A 25,302-nucleotide genomic window follows, 5' to 3' on the forward strand; every position below is an offset into this window, starting at 1 on the left:
GACAGGGCTGACCTCTAATTTTTTGACTCCAACATCTATAATCTTCTTTTTTAGACTAAGATAAATACTATCTCTGTTTTTAAACAACTAGGACCTTGTTTTAACTCTAAGATTTATCGCACAGACGTATGACCAGATTGACACAGTTTTAAAAAGTACCTGGTGAGTGTTCAATAAACTAGATAATTTTATAACACAACATCTATTCAATTCCTAAAATATTTGGAATAAAAGATAAAAATGCGTAATTGGATTTATCCATTATTTCATGACACAGATCGTTAAATTAATTAAGGGAGTATCTCCACATTTCTTGCTCAGAACCATTGAACATAGACCATGATTGGGGTAATTGAAAAACATATAAGGTAATATATCTTATTGTTTTCTACAAAAATGTTTGTGAGCAACAAATTATGAACAGCTGTGCGGGGCGTAATGCAAATATTTCTAACCCTTTACAACACCTGTGTTTGTTGTAAACTCGGGGACGTACGATGTCCAAAGTCACATCACGTCAATCTCATATATCTTTATACCACAGTAAAATTCAATATCAGTGATCCGGAGTAGGTGATGTACTATACTTTTTAGCATTAGCTGTAAACGTTAAATTGTCTAGCCTTCATATGACACACAGCATGTCATTCAATAAAAAATGTCAATGTACAGATTTTTACTAAATGAATTAATAATTTCAAGTCATTCGGAAAAAAAAAACAGATTTTTTGTGACAAATAAAGTGCTAAATATATACAACGGTTTTTTTTTAGTACAAACATTATACTTTGAAATTTTCTATTAAATTATATATATATATATATATGTATGTATGTATTTCAAAACAGCTTCTTTATTTTGAAAAGAGTAACTTTGTATTCTTTAGATGAACTTTAATATTGCGCTCCTTTAATAGTAGTTTTATGCTTGATACCGTTGGAATTTGAAATGTGAGAATTGTATGAAGCCTTCTTTGTTTGACGGTGGTTATAGTTGAACAAGTATATGCTTATTACCTCGAAATATAATACAAAATGAGGAATCCCCACTCCTGATTTATAGGTATTTTTAAGTACACAGTAAAATGAAAAGGTAAAAATTTCCCAATTTACGGCGATATAAAATAGGGACCCTTCAAAATGACCTGAGTAGCAGTTTTTGACCTTTAATTCTTCTTTCACGATAGTACAGAACTGTATTATACAGTATTATAAATTTTGTATTATAATTTGTATTATAATTATAATGTTTATATTTGCAAGTGAAATGTTTTGTACAACCTGAATTGAGCTATTTATTAAGATGCAAAATGCCAAATTGTATAGAAATAATGCATTGGCCAATTTACGTTAACGACAGTTTTAACCAATCTTTATAATCCTGCTTGGAATTTAATTTATGTCTCTATGTGGATACAAAATTTAAATATTTAACTTGTAATGAATGAGTGAAATGCAGAAATATAATTGTAAAACCCAATGAAACCGATCTTCTTAACGTTTATCTCAAAGTGTGGGAAGTTATTTTCTGCTTCATATTTCATATTTTATTATTGCTATAGCAGAAGAACTCGGTTTACAGGTGCTGGTACTGGCCGTTTTATATGGAGCTCATGAGATGCCAACCATATCTGTGATCAGTCATCCCTTCGTTAAATTGTTCGGGCATTTCCTTTTATCTGCCTGCATTGAGATTTACTAAAAATGACACCTTATAATCTATATATATATATATATATATATATATATATATATATATATATATATATATATATTGATTGTCGATTTTATTGTTATTAATGTGATTTCTAGCAAAATGGCTCTGATTTTAAGGTAGTATATGTTTAGATTAAAATTTAATTAGGTAAAAGATCTTAAGTGTCTTAAGATCTTAAGTGTGAATGTGCCAACGACAAGAGAAAGGTATCCGTTCGGTCTAGAATTGAATACGTTGTTACTACTTTTTATTGTTCAAATTATCTGTCGTTAGTTGCAACTTTTAAACTATGATAACTACTTAATAAAATGAGATTTAATATGATAATTATTATATTTACGATAAAAATATAATGTATCGCAAGTGTTTAAAAAAATAATTTTACCCTTCTAGATTCAACGTTCTTACATTATAATGAAACTAAATTCACTTACGAAATATAGTTTTTGAAATATAATGCTTTAAAACAATTAAATTCCAAATACAAGGTTTTAAGTTGTTTATTGGAATGGAATAATATGGGTAGACATTGATATGACCGGCGTATATTATCATTCTACATAAGCATTCTAATGGACTAAAAAACTCATTCCTCCTAATTTATAGTTTAGTAATTAGTTTAGTAGAATTTATGTATGAATATATTCTTTATAAAAGCAAATAATTCCGGCATACTATAGGTGCCCACTTTTAAATACAAGGACATCAGTACTATCGTGATCTTGTTGCTAAAAGAAAATAACTGCTTTCATGGGTGAAGAAACAAAACGATGAATTATACCTTGGTCTGCAATTTCATTTTAAAGAGTAGGGGTATTAAACAGTAAAATTTATTATTCAGGTTTGTTGACTCGTGAAAATACTCTGAATGTTCAAAGTCAAAGTCAAAGTCAAAATATCTTTATTTACATTATGTACATGGGTACAATAAACAGTGTCACTACAACTAAGTTACATAATTGGATGATTATAGTAGATCATGTTGTTGAATAAAATTCTTCAAATGAATAAAATGCTTTTCTAACTAAATAATCTTTTAACATTGATTTAAATTTCTTAATATCTTCAACTCTTGTTATTGTTATTGACTTAAAAAAAATTATTCCTGCATAAGAAGTTTTTTTTTTTCTATAAAATTCTAAATTGTGTCGTGGTATTACTAATTCCTTCTTATTCCTAGTATTGTAAGTATGGGTTTCACAATGAATTTTAAATTTAGATTGATAGGTCCTAACATGCATAACACATTCTAAAATATAAATGCTATGCACTGTTAAAATATTTAGTTCAGTGAAATTATTTTTCACTGACTCATCCTTCTTCATTTTCAACATTATTCGTAGTGTTTTTTTTTTATTGCAAAATTAGAATTTTATTTAGGTTTTGGTTTGTGGTTCCTCCATACACTCCTATCCCATATGCAATGTGGGATTGAATATGTGCATGGAAAATCATCTTTAGTACTGACAAACTGCATAAATAAGAAAGTCTTTTGATAGCATATAACCCAGAATATACGCTTAATTATCTGTTCAATATTTAGATTCCAGCTAAGGTTTTTGTCTATTGTTAGAGAAATTTTGTGTGGGAAACTTGATCCAAACTGAAATCGTTTATCAATATGTTAGGATTTAAACGTTTTCTGTCTTGTTTTGTATTAAAAGAAATAAAATTAATTTGATCGGTATTTAAAACTAATTTGTTGTCAATGAAAAATTTGTGTAAATTTGAGAGTTGCAGATGTGCAGATATTTCCAATTCGACTTCTGTTTTTGCAGATATAATGAGATTCGAGTCATCTGCAAATAGGCACAGCTGGTTTTTTGAACTTTCAAGATTACTAAGGCAGTTTGGCATATCCTTTATATAACATATAAATAATATAGGACCTAAAATAGACCCCTGGATACTCCATTTTTTACTAATTGGGTTTTGGATTGAAATTTTAGTAACTTGTTATTTTTATGTGAGTTATTTCAACGTATTGTTCTATTTTAGATATATATGACTCGAACCACTTTAAATTCATATTATGGATGCCTAAATTTTGTAATTTGTTAAGTAACATTTTATGAGATATGCTATAAAAAGCCTTTGATAGGTCCATGAATATTCCTGTTACATTATCATTTTTGCCGACTGACTCTATTACAGACTCAGTGAATTCTATCAATGCAGTTATAGTAATTTATTTTTTCTAAAACCGTGTTGTTCCTTGTCATAAAGATTATTTACTTCTAAATGTTTGAACAATCTATTGTACATGGTTATTTCAAAAATTTTTGAAATTGATTGTAAAATTGAAATCGGACGATAATTTTGAATGTCTGTTACAATACCTTTTTTGTAGATAGGTACAACCTTAGACAATTTTAACTTACTAGGAAATATGCCAGTAATGAGAGAAGAATTTACCAAATGCATTAATGGTTTAATTAAAGACGTTTTTGCAAATGTTATCAATCTCATAGGCAATCCGTCATACCCGCTACAAGATTTATTTTTGAGTAAGTCAATAATTTGATTCAGTTCTTCTACACTCAAGGGCGGGCATTGAAATTTAGGAGACGTTATATTTATGTTCTTAGACTGTGGTTGTAATGAATTTGAAGGAAGGTCTTTTAACAGTGCATCTGTCACATTTATAAAATAATCATTAAGGACTTTGCAATTAGAGATGGTTCAGTAATAGATGAATCTTTTGATTTAATTACAAGATTGCCTTCACATTTATATCCATTCTTTTTTGTTTCATTATTTATAATTTGCCATTTTGTCTTGCTAATATTTTCTGAATTTTTTATTTTAGTGTCAAAATAATTTTGTTTACATTTTATGAATTTTGAGTTGTATCGCCTAGTTTTATTCTTAACTTTATTTTCAATATTTTCTGATTTTTTCAACCTTGAAAACTTATTGAGGTGTATAATTTCATTTTTTTCATCTTTCAGTTCGTCCGTAATCCATGTCTGATTTTTATTTCCTTTTTTAATTTGCACAAGAGGAAAGCAGAGATCAAAATAGTACCTAAAGATACTATCAAAACAATCATACTTTTCATCTATCGGAGAAAAAAAGATTGGAAGCCAATCTTCTTTTTCCAATAGAGATTTGAATAATGTCTTCTTCCTACAAAGGTTAAATTTTGTTCAGATTTTATTTGAATTTGTAAAAGTTCGAGCATTTGCGCATCGTGATCAGACAAGGCTGTTATAATTCCAGAGACTTTAATTTCATTTTTATTATTAAAATTTGTCAGAAAATTGTCTATACAAGATTCAGATGTTTGTGTCACTCTGGTTGGAAAGTCAACTAAAAAATTCATTCCATGTCGATTTAGAATGTTCTTAAGATCTCTTGTCTCCTTAGATTCATCTAACAACTCCTGTAATGTTAATGTTAAAATGTTAAAATCTCCTGTAATGGTTAGATATTTGTCCTTCCCTACAAGAAATTCTATAAGAAAGTTTAATCTCTCTAAAAATTCGTTATTTTTAAATTGGGGTGTTCTATATACTCCTGCCAATATAAAACTAAACTGTTCTGTTTTAATTTTAGCGACACAACATTCAAATAATTTATCTTGGTACAATTGTACAACGGGAGGGAGCACCAGCTGCCTCCCCTTCAAACCCCCCTTTGACAGAATCACTACACCCCCTCCAGAAGTTGTAGTACGGAAATATTGTGAAATTAAGTTATATATTGAATCTTTCAAGTTTAATTGATGACATATTGTGTTCTGTTAGAACAAATATTTGACGATCTAATTCAGACAAAGTTATTTGTAATGATTCTTTACGGGAGTCTAAGTCTCTAATATTTTGATGAAAAATGTTTAAGCTTTTATGTTTTTTATTGAAGTTATTTATGTGGGGTGTAGAACCAGATCCCGTGGGGAGTTTAAAGGCAGGGCATCCGGTGTTACATCATTATCTTGGTTTAAGGGGATTACATTTTCATCAGTTTTGGAACATGAGATATCTGAAGCTATACAAGAATTAGAAAATAAATTACTATGATTATTAAAAACAGTTTTAGACATAGGCCTAGTTAATAAAGGTGGGAAGTCGTCCACTGAGTCCGTCATATGTAACTCGTCATGTTCTTGCGGCACTATATGTCCAGTATTGCTACCTGCTTCTCTGAGATCTTTAGATGTTGTTGAGATATTGCTCGGATGTTGTTGTTGCAGCTTCTAGTATCTCCTGAGTAGAAGTGGCTTCCATTTGTTTTAATAAGATACTGGAAATTGAACTATAAACATTCTGTTTGAAGTCCACAAAAGAGAGTCCATTTCTTAAAGGCCGTTTTGAGTTTTCATTATATATAATAATCTGGATAGAGGCTCCTGTCTGTTGCTGGAAATTAACAATATTGGTTGCGAAGTGTTCTGTTGGGATGTTGTCCCGGACACAACCCATTGCTGAGCAGACTAGATACTTTAAATTTCTTTATTTGAACTCTTCAGTGAGGTGGTTGAAAGCCATGTCATAATCACAAGCTACAGGCTTTTTATAAAAATCTGGTTTGGTAACCAATCCGAAAACATTCACTCCATCGATACTTTTTTGATGGGTTAAATAGTTTGTAAGGAGAGAGTGTGGTTTACCAAACTGTTGGCTGAAACATATTGCCACCCCAGAACTCATATGGCATTCATGGTTGAGGTCTCCAGAAATATAGTGAGCAAAAGCGATGTTCTTATTATTCCTATTTTTTAAGATTATTTTTGTCTTATTATATTCAATGATTTTTATTTTTGAATCCCCATTCACTACTACTTCTGTTCCATTTGTAATATTTTCTGATTCTGCTGTAGTGGTCTTTTGATGACTTTTTTCCTTGTTTAATTTGGAAGTTTGGTTCAAGGAATTAATTATCATATAAGATAGTTTCTTTTTGCCACGATAATTGAGGTGTAGGCCGTGTCGAGTGAAATTGTCTCGTTTGAGTTCTTCCGAGTCAATTATGCTTACATTAACCATTCTCACTGCAATTTCTTTTATGTAATTGTTTACTATATCTATTTCATTATGTGTTGGGTCAATTGTATTTACATCATAGCGGTACGGGATTGTTGTTATGTGTACGGTTATCTGTGTACTTAAACTTTGCAGGTTACTTTCCAGATTAGTGTAAATTTCTTCTGTCGATTTTTTATAGTAATGTTATTAGTTCCCGCAATTATGACTGTTGGGCGGCAAAGAGCTCCTTCAGCTTGCTTGTACACTTGCTATGTTGTAGCCCCGGGCATAACCAGACAGCTTACTTTAATTTTTCCCTTGCTACAGGCACCAATTAACTCAGAAAAGGCCCCGTCCATGGCTGTCTGAGTAAAATTAAACATCCATTGGGTTTCCACTATACTCACTCTCTTTCCCTGTTGGCGTTGGCTTGGAGATGGATGTTTTTCTTGGTTTTATCTGTTTTTCATAGTTTTTTTTTTATTTATTGCCAGATTAATTACTTTTTGTGTCATACTCTTTGGTATTTAAAAGCTTCGTTCTTGTTACTTAGAGGGATAACAGTAAGATCTTAAAACCTTTGTTCAGTTTTTTTGAGTTTCCATTCTTTTTTTTTTCACCTCATTCCAGTTTTCTTCTTGAGTGTTTTTTTCCAGATTACATGTACAATTTTGGGGAGTTTTATGCAGGTTGAGGTCTTCTGTGTGGCTTACAGGAGTAATAGCAGCAGCAACAGTATCAGAACTTACTGAAATTGGGGATTCAGGCCGATCATGGGTAAGGATGGGAGGGGGGGTACTTGGTACATCAGTTCAGCAGCTGTATCAGGTGTGAGTGCAGATAGGTTGTTATTGTGCAACAGGAAAGCTAGCTGAGCCCGCTTAGTTATTATGTCACTCGGTTTTATGTCTGGCCAGAAACCAGGGACTGGGCTAATTTTTTATTTCATAGAATGTACCCTGAGTGATACGTTGGACGAGTACGTCGCCAAATATCAACATATAAATACAGCAGTCCACTCCATTGCTTTGTTGTGGCACAACTACTTTATTTATAGGTGTGAGTTTTTTTAAGCCAAGGTGTTTGGATATACTTTTTACAACTTGCTTTGCATGTGGTAAGTTGTAGTCACCTATTGAATCAAAGTAAAAAATTCACTGTGAAATTTTTCGTACAACAATAGACACCAGTGCGATCCTCCTTCTTGAACAATGTTAGGTGAGTTACTAACAGGGAAAGAAATAAATGATTTATTTTGAACTTGATAGGATTTCACAATGGAGTCATTGTCTTCTAGATATTTGATAGCATGCGTTACCACAGGACTCAACAGGAGTATTTCCTATTTAACTACTTTTGACGAAAGCATATTATAATACAATTCAATGGAATCGTCAGTAATGTATTTTGACTCCATTACAGACATACAGATTGACAGCCTATCTGTTGTGTTTGTTTCCATGTTTCTTGCAGATTGTAAAGGCTTGGTTTGGGCACCTACAATCTGACATTTAGTTATTTTATTTTTTTGGTGTAAATGAGTTATTAGTTGGAGTTTGCCTAGTTTTAGGTTGTTCAGATAACTGGTCTGGATTTTTCTTCAATATGGGTGAGACAAAACACTTATTTAATGAACTCCTATTAGTTTTATTTCTCTGTTTAATTTTCCAGTTGTCTTCAATTTCTGTACATGCTAAGGCATAAACTTCATTTTTAATTTTTTTATCTTGATATATTTTATGTTTTTGATCTGCATAACTTGACAATTCACTTAGTCTACATGTTCCTATATCTTTAGAACCATAAAAAGTAACATTAAAAACAAAGGCATTTCCTTTTTTTTCAACATTATCAACCACCGCTGGCCATGGAGCATGTCCTCTTAACTTTGCTATTACCAAATCACCTGGCTGAATTTTAAATTTTCCATTTGTAATTAAGATTATAATTGCCAAAATAGAAATATTTTTGTTTCAGTATTTATTATTTCTGGTATTAATATTTCTAAGCCTTTCTTAATGTTCAATAAGGTTTAATCGGTAAATCACCGATTACTGTTGGATATAAAACAATTGGAAACAATTGTTTTTAAACCGTATTAGGAAAAAGTATTGTAAATAAAAGTATAGTTTTAAAATGAATTTTTAATAAAAAAGTAATTACCGAGTTGTAATAGTGTTATAAAAACATATGAGTAATATTTAAAAAAATTTGATTGTTTTTACGTTTTATAACAGCTGATGGATGCATTAATATAATTTGTAATTCCTCATAGTAAACTGAGCCTTAACGGATTTGATCTAGAGTTATGCTCAGGCATTCTGTTTACAAGGCTACATTATTAATTGGAATAAGCCCGTATGTTTTATATATAAAATTAATTGTGTGTTTATTTTTGTGTTCTAGTTTATTTTTAAAAGGAAGTTATTAGGTAGTAGTAGTAATTATCATCGAAGACACGTTAAAACCATTTAAATTATAATTTGAAATATTCCATCAGTGTATTAGATTCTATGATGTCTACAAGAATGGGTTGTTGTTGTTATGACAGTGTGAGTAAAAAAGGTCAAGACCTATGACAGCATAATATTGTCCAATTTTAAGTTGAAGGTTTTCTTTAGTATTAAAATAAAGAGACGCTGAAGGTTTAAGAGTTCCACAGAGGGCTTTACAGTGTTGATTACTTTAGTCTCTGAGGATTCTAGGATTATAGTTCCACACCGAACTTACCGATTTTCACCACTGCTGCGTAATTTTCCTGAGTTTGAAACCCCTTTTTATTGAGTAACATAAGACATTTTTAAATAAAGCTTCTTTTTAAAGTGTAACAAGTTTAATTTACTTGTTTCGATACCGTATATTTTTTTGTTTGCAATGTTCTTATAACCCTCATTATTATATTTGTTTATATTTTATTTTATACATCCTTTTGATAATGTAACTGAAAAGTAAAGAAATATTAAGCATTTCGCGTTGAAGAAACGTGTTCTGTTTTCTTTTATACATATATATATATATATATATATATATATATATATATATGTATATGTGTGTGTGTGTGTGTGTGTGTGTGTGTGTGTGTGTGTGTGTGTGTGTGTGTGTGTGTGTGTGTGTGTGTGTGTGTGTGTGTGTGTGTGTGTGTGTTTATAGTACAATTCCAAACACGCCATGTTCATACATATCTCCTACGAGGTGTATCAAATACGAGTTACAAGTTTAATAGCTTTTTTGTGCTCTGGACAGCTTTTTTTCTGTGAACGAGATAGGTAGTTCTTTGATGGTATAATATATAATAGTAATATATAACAAAGTGTGTTTCCTCTGTTGTTCGAACCGTATTATTGTTGTTGAGTATGAACTATCCTTACGATATTCGCTCATACATAATAAGAAATATCTAACTAAATGACAAAATAACGAAAGATGGAGGGAATCAATATTATTTGTGCTAATTGGTTGGTGATAACTGTACCCTATATCAGTAGGATCTCTCTAAGGTATAATTTGCTCTCTCTTCCCCAAAATCGGTTTACTTAATAGAAGATACAGAAAATTAAGACCAATCCATTGGAGATTCTTGACTTGATTGTTGTAACGAAGGCAGTGAAATACTATTTTTTAACTTAGTGCAGACCTATGAATCAACACCGTTATGTTTGGTTTCTTTATGTACTCTTAGATTTTACTACTCCATTACAATCTTTTGTGTAGTAGGAAATTTTAAATCGTACAGTCAGTGTACTGCTAATATTACATCATTTAATACATATATTGGCAAGGCAGGTAACTAAGACTTAGGTTCTACGCCATTTGGAGACAAATAGATAAGATAAGAATAGGTACATTGATGTTTTCTGTAATCTGACGTTGTTAGATTCATTATACACTTTTCCATATTTTTGCTTTCATCTTTAGTAGTTATAAAATGTGATTTGAAATGTGTCCCATCCTTTTGGACTCTATATAACAAAACCAATCAATATATGATATGCATGTTCCTAATTGAATAGATCAGTGTTCAGTGTCTAGTACAGAGAATGTGTGCTCTTGTGGTTCACAAAAGCAAGTGGAACAAAATAGCGACATATTCCTCGTATGAATTCATCACCTAGTCACTAAGTTGATTGGTTTTATGAATTAACCTAAAAAATTGAAATTCTCTGGCTTATACATTGTTGAAAATGGATATATTCGTATGGGATTACAAGAGGACAGTATAAATGGATATGTTTTAGATAAAAAGAAAACCTGCGGATATTATTATTATACATTTTCATAACAAATAAGTAGGTATCCTGAGTTCCTAAATTTTATACAAATGCATGAAATTATCAGCTTGCATTAATATGTTACATGAGGGAACAAATCAGATGAAACAATCGAACGAGTAAGACACACACATAAAGTTAGAACACATGTCAAGAAGCTGGAAAGATAATATATTGTAGCCTAAACACCAATCTGCGGCAGCTGTCGGGGACGACAAACAAATGGGAACATTAGTGTTCTTGACAGTTACACAACTCTTTATTAAACTCGCTGTGTATTTTTAGAGATATGCTTGTGTATAATACAAAAAGAACGATTAAGGAATTTTAAGTAAATATACTAAGGTTTGATTAGATGTGATAAAAAATCTCTGTGCATATATGAGACTTTCAATTAGCTATCAGTACTGATTTAGTTTTACAAAAGTATTTAATATGATCTGGAATAGAAACGAGCTTATTTAAAAATAACTATATAATTAAAATGAATCTCTAAGTTTGTTGCTAAGCGCTAATTTCGAGAAAGGCTGGATCAATTTGACTAATTCGTTTTTAAATATATTCATTCGTTTATGTCCGAGGAAGGTTTTGATAAAGTGAAAAAGATAGGAAAAATAAAAAAAATTAAAGAATTTTGGTAAATAATGAAAATATTTATGACACGTAATCCAAAGATAACTGACACTAAAACCTGTTGAAGCTTTCAGTTTACTGTAAGTTCACTAAAAATAGAATATAAAATGTTTTACACTTAAATGAAAAATGAATATGCAGCACTTGATCTGTTGTGCATACAATAAAAGTATACACACCAAGTCACTATAGAATGGTGTTGTGCGTGTTGGGATAAGTAGGCTAAGTGTGTTAATATGTCGGAGTTTTAAATATCTTTTTTATGTATCGATTACAAATTTATTTATTCTGATATTTCTGCTTGACATCATGTCTGGCTATAAGACCAATGTAAAATATTCTTTATCGGTCAGCCAAATATCATGATATGACATCTTTGAACTCACTGTTCCTCATATATAAATGAAGCTTCATGCGAAATTCCAAGTCTATAGGTCAGTTAATTTTGGAGACATCATGTAGACAAACAAGCAGAAATGAAATTCTTCCAGTCCCACAAGTGATGGGCTTTGCTAAGGCTCAGAAAATGAGAGGTATATCCTGGTCCATGTTCTTTGTAACACTTGGATATCTTGATTCGTTTTTTGTATCTGCCACGTAACCCTTTGTTGGCGCACTATAGGCCAATGGCGCAGTGTAGCGGGTACGGAGGTTATCGTGAAATAACCGGATCAAGCAACGTCGAGGGTCGATAATACTTGGATGGGTGACCGCTGAGCGATCCTGTTATTTCAAGCAGCTCCCCTGCCCTTTCATTGAAGGTTGTTTGGAAGTCTCCTTTAAAACCGTTAATACCCAAGTGTTAGAGAGGGATTCTTAGCAGTAACTTCGCCTAGTAAATTAAGCATTGCTTTACTTTACTTATTTTTAACACAGTTAAAAATAAGATAAAAATTACATATTAAAATTGTACGTTCATCAAAATTTGTTAATTAAATATAAGAGTGTATCAGTCAACTTATGGAGGAGTTTTATATATCTGGAATAGCCTGATAGTCATGTAGTCAGTGTTAAATTCAATCGAGCCTTTAAATCCAAGCAAAAATGAATCTAGGTTTTAGCGATAAAGACAAAGCATAGTAAGGTAAAAAATGAAGAAGATTAAAAGCGTAACATGTAAGAGTTCTATGTAATTCAGAAATTTATTAGAACCCATCGTTTGTTAAAAACCCGTGCCGTACAATGAAGCATGAAAGGTATAATGATTCACCTTCTAAGGCCTCCATTTCCAAAGGGCTCAAAGAGGACAAAGGGTCACAAATGACAGGTGTCTCCCCATTAAAGTAAAGACTGTTGTTTGTTAGCGAGACTCTTCTATGTTAACTCTCCTTTACGACTCACAGAAGGTTTTGTCAAATAAAGCTTGAATGTTTTTATATGAGTTATACAATTTAATGTTAATTAGAGCTTGTGTTTTGAAATAATTTTAGTTTGACGTTACGTTAAATTCATAAATAATGTATGTTCTCCGAATTGAAGAAAACTATTTATAGAATTGAAAATTTACGATTTAATTTAAAATAGTGTACGACTAAATAACTTTAAAATCTTTAACCTTGTGCTTTGTGTTCATAATTTGTTATCACACATATATTTAGGTTATGTACTAGATTATCCATTGTAATTGAGACTAATATAGAATTTTTGTTTAGACTGGTATTTTGTTTTAAATATCCAGTCTAAACTTGGCACAGAGGCGGTACCAGCAGATAGCTTGAATGAGTTCGTTAGTCAGTCCTAATTAATAAAGAGTATCTAACTGGCGCCTATTCACTATCAAGCAAACATTTTAACTTGACTAGTTCCCAAACATAGGCTCAAAGCGATAAATGTCTAAATGTACTAACTAATCAAAAACAACTTTTATCCATTCAATATCTCTTACGATTTTAATATGACGGCCATTCCAATTTTGGAAAAGGAATGGTTATATTAATATACTCGTATATTATTTATTGGGACAATAGGGTAAACTTAACTATTGCAGTAGAAATATCTTAGACTAAGAGAAGATTTGTAAGAGACGGAAACAGATGCTTTTGAACAAAACAGGTTTCTGGATCCGACATATGTATTGTATTGATCGGGATTAAGAAGTAAACACATATTTGACACAGTAAAGTAAAATAGAAGTGAAGTGAATTTTAACAGCCCGAAAGGATTTGGGTCGAAGTAGATTTCTCAGTGGTAAATATGTATATGTTTTCTTTATTAATGCAGTAAGGAAGGCTCAGCTGTGGTGTAGTTAATATAATTAATTCAAACGATAAATGCACCTTTACGCGAGAAATCCGGTATAAGAGTCAGAACCTAAAACTCTAATCGCTGTAACAATACTCATTGAAATAATATTTACGTGATATATGCCTCTGTTTTAAAAATATCATATTCAACATCAAATACCATAAGTTATCATGGTATAGCATAAAGGTTTTATCCAAGTTGGCTAATTACAGTGGTTTAATCATAAATATCGGATTAATTTGTACCTAAATCGATTCTATATTTTTGAAAATAAATACACACCCTTATAATTTAGTTTTATTTATAGGGTTTGTAATTTTAAAATGGTGAGGATATTTATTTTTATTTGGGCTAGTCATTGAATTTGTTAGCAATTCGTAAGCAGATACCAAATTTATACTGGCCTAAATATTGTTTAAGATACGCCATGCAGACATTTTTTAAAGCCAATTAAAATTTAATGATCGATAATGGAAATTAACAACATTATCATAACTGAAATATATATTGAAAAATAGTAAAATACGGTTCTTTTTCTTAGTTAATTAATTTAATACATGAAGGAATTTATGAATATGACAGGGCATCTTGCTACGGATAATACTCTCATAGTTGCAAATGTGCAAACATACAAATCATCTTCATTATCCGTGACATGGGCTATGCGGCACCTCAAGTCTACAGACTATCTTTCCGTCAGCATGAACCAGATTCACGCGTTTTGTCCAATCATATCACAATATATTATATATTATAAATATTACTTCCTGGCTGCAGAAAACGGAAGTTTCTGCCTTCTCCATTATGTTTTATAATTAATGACACAGATACGTTTTGAAAGACTGATTTCAGTACTATTTATTTGGTACCATAAGGAAGTCATCTGCATTGGCTTCGTACCAAAAATAGTATTTTATTTGAATACAGTAAACAGCAATGCATGGGCTACTGTAAGTTATGGGCACATAATGCAGAAAAAATAATAATCTGTAGGAATAACAATAATCTCCTGTAACCAAAGGATTAGCTTATCTCTCATTTGTTGTAAGCTCACATCACAAAGGATATTATCGTATCAAAGTGCGTAGTCCATTGTGTTTGTGGGCCTAAATTCTCTGCTCTTTAGAAAATCCCTGATAAAATCTTTTTGAAAGCTCATGAATACGTCGGTATTTAAATGAACGCTGAAGTGATTACCAAGGACATTTAAAAGTCATATAATCCGTCAACTCATGCGTTTCTGATATGACAATATGCGTAATTGGGTGGTAGCTGCCTACAGTCAGCTGGTTTGACATTCTGGAAAAAATTTAGTATAAGAAAATACAAATTTAGTTTAGAGTGTTTATTTGTTAGTATAAGTTACATTATAGAGGCTTTCAGAAAGAAGATGGTTCCGTACACTTTAGTTCTTTCTAACTACAACGGAAATCTGCCTCAATCGTGATACCTGTAAACTAAAATGTATATATATTTTAAATGGAGTGATTCTTACATTACATTGGGGTTAACAATGGTTAGGCAAACAGGCCGTAGTGGATAATCCACTATTTCATGAATTGACAAAGTCCAGGAGGAGATTTTCACTCATAAATATGAATTTATGGAGGATACACTTTCACTAGTCTAAATGTTATGTATCATTGAAAGTTTGATTTAGTACGAAGAAATGAAAAATTAGTAGTGAGTAAGTATTAGATAAATGTAGGTAATTTACACATACTACTAAAACATATCCATTGCAATATCCAAGCAGTTATTTATTGTTCATGATTCATCCTGTGACGAGGGAGGGTGTTATGAGTCCCAACACATCTCTTTGTCCTAAATTTGAATTTAGTGTACTTCCCCAATAAAAGTGGAGGACTGTAAAAGTCTTACAGTAATAATTCAGGTAAAATTAATAGCCTTAAGATATACATATAAATGTTTAATTTTAGCCTTTTATTTAAGAGCAATTTAATTCATCTGAAGATTGAAAATAAAGAAAAAAAACCGTTAAACACGGAAAATTGTAGCTAAATTATTAAATTGTGAACTGCTGTGAATATTATGAAAAGGATGGTGTAGTTTGAAAAACTGATAAGCAATATCATAATTTAGTTTTATTTATAGGTTTTTTAATTTTAAAATGGTGAGGATATTTATTTTTGAATTTGTTAGCAATTCGTAAGCTGATACCAAATTTATACTGGTATAAATATTGTTTAAGATACGCCATACAGGCATTTTTTAAAGCCGATCTTAATTTAATGATCGATAACGGAAATTAACGACATTATCATAACTGAAATATATATTGACATAGTAAAAATACGGTTCTTTTTCTTAGTTAATTAATGTAATACATGTGAGAATTTATAAATATTACGGGGCATCTTGCTACTGATAAGACTCTCATAGTGTATTTGTCAATATAGCCTAGATGTACAATGACATTTTTAGATCTGGGTCTAAAAGCCGGATGAAAATACACAAGTTGTAAGTTATAGGTACAATTTAAAAGGTTTGTAGGATTTAAGCTCATTAATTTCGCAAAATTAAATTTGTAAAGTGATTTTATGTAAAGTTATAGTAAAATTAAAAACAAAACTTGTAATTAATTGGTTTTATTTTAAAGACACATTGTATGATTTAAATAATTGCAGAAAAGAGAAACCAAAGTTTTTCTTAGTACAATGGATGAAAAGGAACTGACGCTGGAGGGAATGAAATATTAGCTTTCTCATTATTTCTGAATGGATAGTTACAGGCCTAATTGTTCATTCAGCTAAATAATTATATATTGTCTCTCGAGCTTAGCTCTAGTAAAGCTAGCATTAAATTTATATTAAACTATGGAATCTACCTGTGTTAAGGCTAGAGAAAAAAATTCAGATCTGATCATAGCAGCTGATCATAGAGTTGGCTTCATTAGACCCAAGCTGAAATAACAGGTACAATCCAAACACATTGGGGGCACGCAACAAAAGTTTCCAAGTAGCGTGTTATTTGTGTTTTTAACGTAAATTAGCTGAGGGTGGAAAACTGTCTTCAAAATTACTATTCTGGATGTAATTGTTGTAATATGGTGAAACTGCTACGACGAGATTATCTTCGTGAGTTTAACATTAATCCATCAACTGTGATTCGTCGAATTACTTCCGTAATGTTTTGACATTGTGTGTGAAATTCAACGCCTATCACAGGAACAAACAGAATAATTTACATATACGAAGCGAAAATTGGTAAAGGAAGTAGGAAACTAAGTATAGTGCGATAAATGGTGAATGAGTGGTTGGTGGAACTGATCGTGAAAACTAAAGACGTGAATGTAATTCCTGGCGTTTTGCGGCGTTAATTTAGTTGAATATTCATCGATACGGTACACAAATGTTGGCCCAAGTTACGAGAAGAAAGCGAAAAAACCCACATAGACAAATTTATTCTCGTAGTTCAGAGAGCTTAGTTCTGATTCTATCAACGAAGAATAAGAATGTTAAGGCCTTTCCCACGTTTAATACATGCTTTCCCATTCTGTGCTGTCCATCTGTATTTTTTAGTAACAAGATGGCAGGTAGAGGTAGAAGCACATCTTCCATTACAAAATAAAACATAATACTATAATTGTAAATCTTTTTCAAATTAGTATTTTTTGTTTTATTGCACAGATTTGGTTATTCAGGGTATCACAAACGTTCTAAAATCTAAAGAACATGCGAAATAAATGCACACAGGCCTATGTATAGAATTAAAATAAAATTAATATTTAAAGTATACCTTTTACTAACTTGATAGCATATATTATACTGACCATACCGTCTGCCAACATGATAGATTTCTGAAATTCACCTACTTTAGGGACTTATATAAGGTTTGCAACTTATTTAAGTGGTTCTTACCGTTGGTTTTAAGTGTCGTCAAGCAAAGTATAATGTAACCTTTTTTGTACCTCCCATTTCAAACCTCCCGGAACAAAGGATTTCCTTAAACAATGCAAATGGGGCTATCAGATTCAGTTAATGTTTCGAAAGTTAATTTATCAATTTTATGTAAAATATTGTAGTTTGATTATGTTATTATTATTTATTGTAATATTTTTATTACTTTGTTTGAAATAGCAGGTAAAATGAAATACTACAGAAGTTTCAAAACAAAGCAATATAACAAATCAGATGTGTTGTCTTTGAAATCTCATATTATCTTTACTGTTTTGTAGTTTTATGGATGTGTGTTTATGGAATTGGGCAAATAGGAACAGAGTAGTAATACTGGCGAGTAGTAGTATCTGTAGCCTGTTTCAGGCCCTTAGTAAGGAACTTGATTCTTTTATATAGATTAATAAATCATGATGCATTGTCCTTACGAATTGGATTACTTTAATGAGTACTGCTTTGTCCGAGATAATTAGATTAGTTACATTAAAAATCAATTTTTTATAGCTAGGTAGTTAATTTAAAAATAGGTGAAAATTTTAGGACACACAGCGCATGTTTTTAAATTCAAGTATGTATGATGTGGCAATCGATTAAGTTAATTAAAACTTTTATGTTTAAAATGGAATGTAGATGGAATTTATAGGTGTCTTACCTTTGCTATAGATTTACTAATTATTGGTTTGTACTTAATTAGCAAAAAGGTAAACGTGTCCGTTAATATAACCTTTATAGTAGTAAAAGTTTTTAAGCCCCCATTTATATAGTAAAATGAGGCAGGCAACTACATGTTTGTCTCAATCACTATTTTTTATTTTTCTTGTAACTTTAGTTTACAAAACTTGTATTTTGGGTGAAATAGTTATGTAAATTTCATAACTATTTCACCCAAAATAAAAGTTTTGTAAACTAAGTACAAGAAAATTAAAAATAGGATTGAGACAAACATTGTTGTTGCATGCCTCATTTTACTATATAAAAGGGTTAATAAACTTTTAACAACTATAAAGGTGTTGTATTTAAGACACGTTACCTTTGTATTTATAGGTACTAACCAATAATTAGGTAAATCTATAGCATAGGTAGCACCATAAATTCATCTACATTCTCCCATTTTAAACAGAAAATTTAACTTAACTAAATCGATTGCCACATCATACTATTGAATTTTAAAAAAAACAATGCGGCTGTGTGTACTAAAATTTCACCTTATTTAAATTAATACCCTATATAAAAAATTGATTCTTTAATGGACTAAACTTAAATTTTCTCGGACAAAGCAGTACTCATTTAAAGTATCAAATTCGTAAGGGACAATGCACATGATTTATTAATCTTTAAAAGAATCATAGTTCATTACTATGCCTGAAACAGGCTACAGATACTACTATCCGGCCAGTATTACTCCTCTGTTCCTATGTGCCAATTCCATAAACAAACATACTTAAAACTACAATACAGTAAAGATAATATGAGATTTCAAAGACAACACATCTGATGTGGTTTATATTGGCTTTGTTTTGAACTTCTGTATTATTCATTTACCTGCATTATTTCAAAACACAGAAAAAGTATATAATCTATTACAATAATAATAATACATATCAAACTACTTAATATTTTACCATAAATTGTAATAAAAACTTTCGAAACCATTACTGAATCCTGGATTGCCTATTTGCATTGTTAAGGGAAATCTTGTTCAGGGGAGGTGAAATGGAAGAGGGTACAAAAATGGTTACTTTTTTCTTTGCTTGACACACGTAAATCCAACGGTAAGGACAATTAAATTTAGTTTGCGCCTAACTTATATAGACCCTTAAAGTGGTGAATTTCAGGAATCTACTCGTTGGCAGTCGGTTATGGTCAGTTATATTGTATCCAAGGTTAGTAAGGTATACTTGGAAATATTTATTTATTTTTTTTCTATACATAGCTGTGTGCATTTATTTCGCCATGTTCTTTAGATTTTAGAACTGTTGTGATACCCGTGATAAGCCAAATATGTGCAATAAAACAAAAATATTATTTGAAAGATTATACCAATTTATAGTATTATGTTTGTATTTTGTAATGGAAGATGTGCTTCTACTCTACCTGCTTTATTGTTACTAAATAATACAGATGGACAGCAAAGATTGGGAAAACCATTGGATTTAACGTGGGAAAGGCTTAACTTCTTTTCGTCGTTGATAGAATCAGAACTAGAGCTCTCTGAACTACGAGAATTAAATGTGTTATGGTGGGTTTTTCGCTTTCTTCTCTCGTAACTTGGGCTAAACAGTTGTGTACCGTTATCGATGAATATTCAACTAAATTAATGCCGAAACGCCAGGAATACATTCACGTCTTTTAGTTTCACCGATCAGTTCCACCAATCATCATTCACTATTTTATCGCCACTCTACTTAGTTTTCTACTTCCTTTACAATTTTCGCTTCGTATATGTAAATAGTTCTGTTGCTTATTCCTGTGAGTGGCGTTTTGACTTTTCACCTCCAAGTCAAAACATCACAGAAGTAAATTTCGAGAATCACATGTTGATGGATTAATGTTAAACTCTCTAAAAATAAATCTCGTCGTAGCAGTTTCACCATATTACCAACCAATTACATCCAGAATATTACTTGTGAAGACAGTTTTCCACACTCAGCTAATTTACGTTGAAAACACAAGTAACACGCTTACTGGAAACTTTTTGTCTGCGCGTGCCCCATGTGTTTGGAAATTGCACCTGTTATTTCAGACTTGGGTCTAATTGAAAAAAAGGGGGGCCCAACTCTATGATCAGATGCTTTGATCAGATCTGAATTTTTTTCTCTTGCCTTTAGCACAGGTAGAATCCATAGTTTTAATATAAATTTAATGCTGAAACTTTACTAGATTGCACTAATGAAAGGCTTAACTTATATCAATCAGATCAAATAAAATAACAAGTATATGTATATTGTGTAGAAGTAAATATATTATACTTAAAACCCGGTAAACTAAATAAGTTAGTTTTATAACTATAGTTATTTACAGTGATAAAAATGTATGCTCAAGAGACAATATATACTTATTTAGCTGAAATGAACACTTAGGCCTGTAACTATCCTATTCCGAAATAATGAGGAAGCTAAGGTTTCATTCCCTCCAGCGTCTGTTCCTTTTCATCTCATTGTACTAAGAAAAAACTCTTTTCTCTTTTTCTCTTTTCTGCTAAATTATTTAAATCATACAATGTGTCTTTAAAATAAAGACAATTCATTACAAGTTTTGTTTTACATCTTTACTATAACTGCTACATCAAATCACTCTACCCAATTTGTAATTTTGCGGAAATTAATGCAGCTTTAAATAATACTCAAAACTCCTTTTATTATTGTACCTATACTTACAAACTTGTGTTTTTCATCCGGCTTTTAGAACTAGATCTAAAAAGATGTCCCACAGTACGTCTAGGGTATATTGACAAATAAACTTGAGAGTATTATCCGTAGCAAGATGCCCCGTCATAGCCTCTAAATTTCCCCATGTAGTACATTAATTAACTAGAGAAAAAGAATCTATATTCTACTAATTTGTCAATATATATTTCAGTTATGATATGTTGTTTAATTTCCATAATCGATCATTAAATTTACTAGTGGCTTTAAAAAATGTCTGTATGCGTATTTAAACTTTATTTAGGCAGTATAAATGTTTGGTATCAGCTTACGAATTGCTAACAAATCAGATGATGAGCCCAAATAAAAAAATATTTATCTCACGATTTTAAAAATTACAAAACCCTATAATCTTATAAACTAAATTATAAGGGTGTGTATTTATTTTTAATATTGTCTAGAATCGATTTAGGTTAGATATTAATCCGATATTTATGATTAAACCATGTCTATTTGCTAATTGGATAAAAACATTTTAGCTATTCCATGATAACTTATGGTATTTGATGTTGCCTATGATATTTTTTATAAACACAGGCATATATCACGTAAATATGATTTCAATGAGTATTGTTACAGCGATCCAGAGTTTTAGGTTCTGACTCTTATACCGGAATTTACCGCGTAAACGGCATTTATCGTTTGAATTAATTTTTTATTAACTACCCACAGCTGTGCCTCCCTTATTGCATTATTAAGAAAACATATACATTTTAGCACTGAGAAATCTACTTCGACCCAAATGCATTCGGCTGTTCCACTTCACTTGTATTTACTTACTGTGTCAAATATGTGTTTACTTTTAATTCCCGATAATACAATACATATGTCGGATCAGAAACCTGTTTTGTTTCAAAAGATCTGTTTCATTCTTGCAAAATTTACTCTTAGTCTCAGATATTTCTACTGCAATAGTTATGTTTACACCTATTGTCCCAATAAATAATATACGTGTATATTAATATAACCATTCCTTTTCCAAAATTGGAATGGGCCGTCATTATTAAAATCGTAAGAGATATTGAAAGGGGATAAAATTGTTTTTTACTTAGTTAGTTCACTTAACATTTATCGCTTTGAAGCCTATGTTGGGAACTAGTCAAGTTAAATGTTTTCCTTGATAGGTGAATAGGCGCAGTTAGAACCTTATTTATCAATTAGGACTGACTAACGAAACTCATTCAAGCTATGTGCAGGTACTGCCTCGCACCAAGTTTAGATTTGGATATTTAAAAAAAAATACCAATCTATAAAAAAGATTCTATATTCAGTCCCAATTAAAATATATAATTCTAACAACATAACCTAAATATTTGTGTTGATAACAAATTATGAACACAAACACAGTTTAACATTTTAAGTGGTTTATTCGTACACTAGTTTAAAATTAAATCGTAAATTTTATATCTGCGAATTGTTTTCTTCTTTCGAGGGAGAACATATATTATTTTTGAATTTAACGGTAACGTCAAAACTAAATTTATTTCAAAATCAAGCTTAATTATACATTAAATTGTATTTATCATATAAAAACATTAAGCTTTTATTTCTGACAAAACCTTCTGTGAGTCAAAGTCTTTAAAGGAGAGTTAACATAGAAGAGTTCAGCTAACAAACAACAGACTTTACTTTCAATGGGGAGACATCTGTCATTTGTGAACACTCTTTGTCCTAGTTGAAGCACTTTGGAAAATGGAGGCCTTAGAAGGTTGAGTCATTATACCTTTCATGCTTCATTTTATAGGCACGGTTTTTTAACAAATCGATGGGTTCTAACAAATTTCTTAATTAATAGAACTTTACATGTTACTGCTTTTAATTTTTAATTTTTACCTTACTATGCTTTATCCTTTATCGCTAAAAACCCAGATTCCATTTTTGCTTGGATTTTAAGGCTCGATTGAATTTACACTCGGACTACATCGATATCAGGCTATTCGCAGATATATAACTCCTCCATAAACTTGACTGATACACTCTTATAAGTACTTACAAATTATGATTAACGTACTAATTTTAATAGCTATTTTTATCATTATTTCTTTAACTGTGTTTTTAAAGGTTAGAGTAAAGTAAAGTAATGCGTAATTTACTTAGGTTAAGTAACGGTCTAGGGAATTCCCTCTCTAACTTTGCGGTAATTTAACGGTTTAAGGAGAGTCCAAACATCCTTCAATGGTAAGGGCAGGCGAGCTGCTTGGAAATAACAGGATCGCTCAGCGGTCACCCATCAACAGTAGTATCGACGCTGACGTTGCTTGGATCCGGTTATCTCGCGATAACCTCGTACCGTACACTGCGCATTGCCCTATAGTGCGCCAACACAGGTTACGTGGCAGATATAAATAACGAATCAAGATTATCCGAGTGTTACAAAGAACATTGGACCAGGAATACCTCTCATTTTGCTGAGCCTTAGCAAAGCCCATCAATCGTGGGACTGGAGAATTTCATTCCTGCTTGTCTGTCTTCATGATGTCTCCAAAAATTAACAGACCTATAGACTTGGAACTTCGCATGAAGGCTATATTTATATATGAGGAAACAGTGAGTTCAAAGACTTCATATCATGTTATTTGGATGACCGCTACAGAATATTTTACATTGGTCTTATAGCCAACTATGATGTCAACCAGAAATATCAGAAAAAAATAAATTTGTAATCGATACATTAAAAAATAGATTTTTAAAACTCATTATTAAACACATTTAGCCCTATTATCCCAACACGTACAACACCATTTTTATAGTGACTTGGTGTGTATACTTTTATTGGATTTCACACAGATCAAGCGCTATGCATTTTCGTTTTTCAATTTATGTGGAAAACATTTTATTTTCTCTTTTTAGTGAACTTACAGTAAACTGAAAGTTTCAAACCATGTTTTAGTGTAAGTTATCTTTTGATTACGTGTCATAAATATTCTTCATTATTTACCAAAATTCTTTTATTTTTTTACTTTTGCTACCTTTCACTTCATCGAAACTCTTCCTCGGGGACATTATATGTATGGAAATATATTTAAAATATAATAGTCAAATTAGATCCAGCCTTTCTCGAAAATTAGCGCGCTTAGCAACAAATTTAGCGATTTTTTAATATAATTATATAGTTATTTTTAAATAAGCTCTTTTCTATTCCAGATCATATTAAAATACTTTTGTAAAACATAAATCAGTAAACCAAATAGCTAATTGAAGTCTCAGATATCACCGAGATTTTTTATCACATCTTATCGAACCTTAGTTTTTTACTTAAAAATTCCTTCTATCGTTATTTTTTTTGTATTATACACATGTATTATATCTAAAAATACACTGCGAGTTTAATAAAGAGTTGTGTTAACTGTCATGTACATTAATGTTCCACATTTCTTTGTCGACCCCGACAGCTGCCGCAGTTTGGTGTTTATGCTACAATATGTTATCTGTCCAGCTTCTTGACATCTTTATATGTGTGTGTGTGAACTCGTTCGTTAGTTTCATCTGATTTGTTCCCTCATGTAACAGATTAAGGCACGCTGAATAATTTCATGATTTGTATAAAATTTTACGAATTCAGGATACCTACTTATGTGTTATGAAAACTTATAATAATAATATATTCGCAGGTTTTCTTTTTATCTAAAACATATCCATTTATACTGTCCTCTTGTAATCCTTTAACGAATACATCCATTTTCAACTAATGATATAAGCCAGAGAATTTCATTTTAGGTTATTCATAAAAACAATCAACTTAGTGACTAGGTGATTAATTCATACGAGGAATATGTCGCTATTTTTGTTCAACATGCTTTTGTGAAACCACAAGAGCACACATTCGCTGTTATAAACCATGGAACTCTGTATCTATTCATTGCAGGTACATGCATATATCTATTTGATTGGTTTCGTTATATAGAGTTAAAAGGATGGGACAATACATTTTATAACTACGAATAAATGAAAGCAAAAATTGGAAATGTATATAATGAATTTTAACATAACGTCATATTACAGAAAACATCAATGTGACTGTGGCTATTCTATCTATTTGTTCTCCAAATGGCGTAGAACCTAAGTCTTACTTACTGCTTGCCAATATATGTATTAAATGATGTAATATAGCAGTACACTGACTGTACGATTT

Source organism: Homalodisca vitripennis, chromosome 2 (assembly GCF_021130785.1).
Source record: "Homalodisca vitripennis isolate AUS2020 chromosome 2, UT_GWSS_2.1, whole genome shotgun sequence".
In the NCBI taxonomy this organism is placed as follows: Eukaryota; Metazoa; Arthropoda; class Insecta; order Hemiptera; family Cicadellidae; genus Homalodisca; species Homalodisca vitripennis.